The sequence below is a fragment of the Mobula birostris genome, chromosome 15 (assembly GCF_030028105.1).
Source record: "Mobula birostris isolate sMobBir1 chromosome 15, sMobBir1.hap1, whole genome shotgun sequence".
NCBI classification, from domain to species: Eukaryota; Metazoa; Chordata; class Chondrichthyes; order Myliobatiformes; family Myliobatidae; genus Mobula; species Mobula birostris.
In genome coordinates, this window is record NC_092384.1 from 26,418,360 (window position 1) to 26,424,672 (window position 6,313).

Below are 6,313 nucleotides of genomic sequence, written 5' to 3' on the forward strand. Positions count from 1 at the left end.
GCCTGCTGCGTTCACCGGCAACTTTGATGTGTGTTGAGAGAGGTTCAGGACTGGATGCTTAATGTTCCAGGGGATTTTGATGTTTTTAGAAGAGATAGAGATGGAAGTAAAGGAGTTGCATGACTAATCAGGGTTAATGCCACAACTGTATTTGAGTTTATAACTCAAGAGTTAACAAGACTTCTTTGGCAAAATGTGCAACTGGGAAATACTTAGGTTCCTGAGATAAGCTTTAGCCAGCTGCATTATTTCAGCATATTAACTGAGTTTATTGTCAAGAATATATATTGCAGCTGACTTCTCAAAGCACCAGCAGCCGAAGCAGACACGTACCAAATCAAGTGAACAGTCAGTAACTTAAATGCAGTCATCCCTGTTACGGGATTCCGGTGTCTCTAAACAAAATGACCACAAGACACTTATTGACCTGAGAGGTTTAAAAGGGGACCAGAGGGACAATTGTTTCCATGCAGAAGGGGGTGAGTATACAGAATGAGCTGCCAGAGGAAGTGGGTGAGTCTGATACAATGGTATCAAAGCATTTTAGTTCTGTGCCTTTACTCAACTGTCATATTGTTCGTCAGAAAGGATAGGTCAGGGATAAGAGGGGTTCGGAGGGAAATGACCTGGGTCTAGGCAGACGAGCAGGTGGGCATGGACTGGATGGGTTGTAGGGCCTGTTTCTGTGCTCAGTACTCTATAACTCTAATTTCATTAACGTGTTTCTTTAATAGGAAACTCAGTGATATACACAGTCCTCCAGCTCCCGATCTCACCGATACCGATATAACCAAAGTGTAACCTGCATAAAGTTTCCCAAGCAATGCGCCAAAAACATTGCCAGCTTTCACAACTACATTGCCCTCTCATCATTTCGATGTCCTTTCTTACACTTCCTGCCACAAAAGAATAATTTCACATTTTCCTACATCACCTTTTCCTTATTTCTGTACAAATAAATTTCATCTGCTTCTTCTACTCATTACCATAACATCTGTTTAACCTTGTTACAATATTTTTGACATTGGAAAATGTCTTTTATTTACTCCATTGACTCATCATGAATTTTAACACCTCTTACAGAATCTCCCCTTAACCTTCCCTCAGATAAAAAGAGTAACCTCACCTTTTCCAGTCATTACATCTTACCACAGCTCCCTTCCAATAATTCTCACAACTCTCCAAAGCTGTAAGACTCTCACCAATAGATGAACACACATGGATTCAGTACTCGAGATGAAATCTAGTTGATGACTTAGCATTGCTTACTATATTTTGTTATCTCTTACTCTATGCTATTGGCATAAGACCATAAGACATAGGAGCAGAATTAGGCCACTCCGACCATCAAGTCTGCTCTGCCATTCCATCATGGCTAATTTATTATAGTCATAGTCATAGTCATACTTTATTGATCCCGAGGGAAATTGGTTTTCGTTACAGTTGCACCATAAATAATAATAAAACCATAAATAATTAAATAGTAATATGTAAATTATGCCAGGAAATAAGTCCAGGACCAGCCTATTGGCTCAGGGTGTCTGACCCTCCAAGGGAGGAGTTGTAAAGTTTAATGGCCACAGGCAGGAATGACTTCCTATGACGCTCAGTGTTGCATCTCAGTGGAATGATTCTCTGGCTGAATGTACTCCTGTGCCCACCCAGTACATTATGTAGTGGATGGGAGACATTGTCCAAGATGGCATGCAACTTGGACAGCATCCTCTTTTCAGACACCACCATCAGAGAGTCCAGTTCCATCCCCACAACATCACTGGCCTTACGAATGAGTTTGTTGATACTGTTGGTGTCTGCTACCCTCAGCCTGCTGCCCCAGCACACAACAGGAAACATGATAGCACTGGCCACCACAGATCCTTCTCAACCCCGTTCTCTTGCCTTCTCTCAGTAACCTTTGACACCCACACTAAGGCAGAACCTATCCACCTCCACTGTGAATACAGTATACCCATTCATTTGGCCTCAACAGATATCTATGACAGATCACCCATCATCTTGCAAAAGAAATTGGCTATTTAAGATGGAAATAACCAAGGCTCTAGTCTGGAATTTGCTCAGTTGATAGATGTTTGCAGCATTAGGTTTAGATATATTTTGATCAAGGTGATAGGAGCTGGGAGGGGGTTGCAGGTCTGAATGGACACTTCCTGTATGGATGTGATGAGAAAACTGGTGCTGTGGATGGCGAGAAAAATAGGGTATCGATCAGATGGAAAGTTTGACAGAGCAGTGCCAAATGGAGTTTAATCCCAGCGACTGTGAGGTGATGCATTTTGAGAAGGCAACCAATGAGATACAATGCATAGTCTTTTTCCCAAGGAGGGGTTACTAAAAGCAAGAAGACATGGGTTTGAGATCAGAGGTGAAAGATTTAAAAGGGATATCAGGGAAAGCTCCCTCACGTGAAAAGTGGTGCGCATTTGGAATTAGCTGCTAGAAGGAGTGGGTGACATTAACAATGATTAAAAGCCATATGGATAGGAAGGTGTGGAGGACTCTGGGCCAAGTGCAGGCAGAGTGGACTAGCTCCCTGAGCAACACAGTTGGCATGGACAAGTTGGGCCAAAGGGCCTGTTTTCATGCCGGACTAACTACATAAGTTCCTCCTTCTCCCACTTCCTGCTGCCCCTTGTGTGATACAATCATGCCTCCCACAGGGGTACGGTCTTAGAACTATAATAAATGGGGAACACAAGGAAACAGACTACCACTCCACCTCCTTTTCCTAACATTCCCTGCCTGTCCTATTCTACGTGGCTGCAGATTCCACAGGGATGGCTGAGTGGAGAGAAAACAGAAAAGGTGCTGAACAAGATAAGAGCCCATAGTATTGCACAAAAGACATGAGAATGGACAGAAGAGTGGCTGACTGGCAGGAGGCAAGGAGTGGGAATAAAGGGAGCCTATACTGGTTAGGTACCATTGACTAGAGGTGTTCTGCTGGGGTCAGTATTGGCACCGCTTCTTTTCATGTTATATATCTGGATGACAGAATTGATGGCTTTGTGGCCGTGTTTGCAGATGATACAAAGATAGGTGGAGGGGTAGGTAGTGTTGAGGAAGCAGAAGGACTTTTACAGATTGGGAGAATGGGCAAAGAAGTGACAGATGAAACACTGTGTAGGAAATGTATGGTCATGCACTTCAGTAGGAAAAATGAAAGGGATGACTATTTTCTAAACGGGGAGAAAATTCAAAAGTCAGTAGGGACTTGGGAGGTTAACTTGTAGGTTGAGCCAGTGGTAAGGAAGGCAAGTACAATGTTAGCACGCATTTCGAGAGGACTAGATTATAAGAGCAAAGATGTGATGCAGGGGCTTTATCAGGCATTGGTCAGACCGTGCTTGGAGTACTGTAAGAAGCTTTGGGATCCTTATCCAAGCAAAGATGGGTTGGCATTGGAGAGGGCACAGAGGAAGTTCAGGAGAATTATTCAGAGAATGAAAGATTTAATGTATGAGGAACGTTTGATGGCTCTGGGCCTGTACTCGTTGGAGCTCAGAAGTATGGGGAGGGGGGTTCACATTGAAACCTATTAAATATTGAAAGGCTTATATAGTGTAGATGTGGAGAAAAGGTTTCCAATGCTGGTTAAGTCTCAGGCCAGAGGGCATATCCTCAGAATACAAGGCTGTCCACTTAGAGTGGAGATGAGAAGAATTTCTTTAGCTCGAGGCTGGTGAATCTGTGGAATTCATTGCCATAGAAGGCTATGAGGCCAAGTCATTGGGTATGTTTAAAGTTGATAGGTTCTTGGTGAGTCAGGGCATCAAAGGTTACAGGAAGATGGCAGGAGAATGGAGTTGAGAAGGATAGTAAGTCAGCCATGATGGAGTGGCAGAGCAGACTAGATGGGCTGAATAGCCAAGTTCAGCTTCTATATTTTACTGTCTTATGATCTTAAAGGGTAAAGTTATTGTACACCCTGCTGGCTCTTTTTCAGGTTCCTGAGTTAGAAGTGGATGCAACAAAAACTCCTTGTGGTTACAGAACCTACTCAGACATGGGAGTTGCTTCACAGACGCAGACACTTTGTGCGATGAGGGGTGTTGACCAAAAGCACAACCACAGAGGTAAGTTTGAAAGAAAAAGGGAGGAGGCATCAGAGGTTATGATTAGCGGAATAAAGGATAGGTATAGTAGTTACTGTGAAAGGGAACAACAAGGCGGTGGTGAGACCTGAATGAGATTTTAGTGCTGAGATATTGAGGGGAGAAAACTACTTTAGATCTGTGAGGCAGGAATGATGGGCGAGCAGAACTTATTATGAGCCAGAATAAAATGAAATTAACAGGAGTGGGGAGACAGCGATAAAAATATTGGAATAATCAAATCAAGGGATGACAAAGACATGACAAGAGCCACAGCTATAGATATTTGAGATGAATGCAGTGTGATAGATTAGTTTATCTTTGCAGACTTGGGGGGGGGGGGGCGCGGTGGGATGCAGTTTAATATGGATAAATGTGAGGTTATCCACTTTGGTGGCAAGAACAGGAAGGCAGATTACTATCTGAATGGTGTCAAGTTAGGACAAGGGGAAGTACGATGAGATCTGGGTGTCCTTGTTCATCAGTCACTGAAAGTAAGCATGCAGGTACAGCAGGCAATGAAGAAAGCTAATGGTATGCTGGCCTTCATAACAACGGGAATTGAGTATAGGAGCAAAGAGGTCGTCCTGCAGTTGTACAGGGTCCTGGTGAGACCACACCTGGAATATTGTGTACAGTTTTGGTCTCCAAATTTGAGGAAAGACATTCTAGTTATTGAGGGAGTGTAGCATAGGTTCATGAGGTTAAGTCCTGGGATGGTGGGACTGTCATATGTTGAAAGATTGGAGCGACTGGGGTTGTATACACTGGAATTTAGAAGGATGAGAGGGGATCTGATTGAAACATATAAGATTATTAAGGAATTGGACACGCTAGAGGCAGGAAACATGTTCCCGATGTTGAGGGAGTCCAGAACCAGAGGCCACAGTTTAAGAATAAGGGGTAGACAATTTAGAACGGAGTTGAGGAAAAACTTTTTCACACAGAGGGTTGTGGTTCTGTGGAATGCTCTGCCTCAGAAGGCAGTGGAGGCCAATTCTCTGGATTCTTTCAAAAAAGAGTTAGATAGAGCTCTTAAAGATAGCGGAGTGAAGGGATATGGGGAGAAGGCAGGAAAAGGGTACTGATTGTGGATGATCAGCCATGATCACAGTGAATGGTGGTGCTGGCTCGAAGCGCTGAATGGCCTACTCCTGTACCTATTGTCTATTGTCTATTGGGGGAGGGGGGGTGCGCAAAGTGACCGCTATAGTGCCAGACTATCTGCCTCAAACTAAGGCAGAAACCAGACATGAAATGGACTTGGTATCTGGGGTATTCATTGGGGTTGGTGGGTGGTAACAAAGAACAATATTTTTAGCCCTTCAGAGCTGGAGAGAAGTCCAAGATGTCCAGGACTGCATCATAGTGAATAAGCAGAAATGACATCCTAATCTGCAGGTAGATGTCACCATGTAACAACGAAGAGAAACAGGTCAAGGATCTTGGGACATTGCAGAAGTGAACATCTGAGGAACTGAACAAAAGTCATTGCTAAAAAGGTTGAGTCTACTATTGAATGAGTAAGGGATGATCCAAGCAAAGTTGTGCTACTGGGTGAGTCAATGAATGAGGTGATTCTAAAGAGGACAAAGCAAGTGAGCGTATTGAAAGCTATCAAGAGAAGGTATGCAGCAGATTGACCAGTTCTCTGTAGGAAAGACGAAGTTAACATTTCAGGTTGATGATGCTTTATTGGAACTGAGGGTGAGATGTCAAGTGGGGTTTAAGCTGAAGAAAGGTGGATGGTTGGAGAGAATGAAACAAATTACAATCAATAGCAAGTTGTGCATGGCGGTAGTTTTCAGAGGGTGTCAAGCAAAGGGAAGTGTTTGTAACTTACCAATGCTCTATCTGTTTAAATGTAGAGGAAGGTGAGTGAAGGTAACAGGGCAGGGAAGGTACAAACCAGGACTGGGGCCTGCAGGACTAAGCAGTCTCTGGAAATCTGTAACAAAAAAAGCTGCAAGCAGTCGCTGCCTCAGGTGGCCTCCTTAGAGAGAGAAAAACAAAGCTAATGTTACAGGTGAATGATCTTACATCAGAACTGGCCATTTCTAACATAAACAGGAAAGGCTGGTTAGCTGAAGTTGCTGAGGCCCAGGGGCTGCAATATACTGAGATGGAACATTGCCAACTGATCCTTCAGCTTATGTTGGGCTTGTTAGAACAGTGTAAGAGGTCAAACACTAAGATATCAC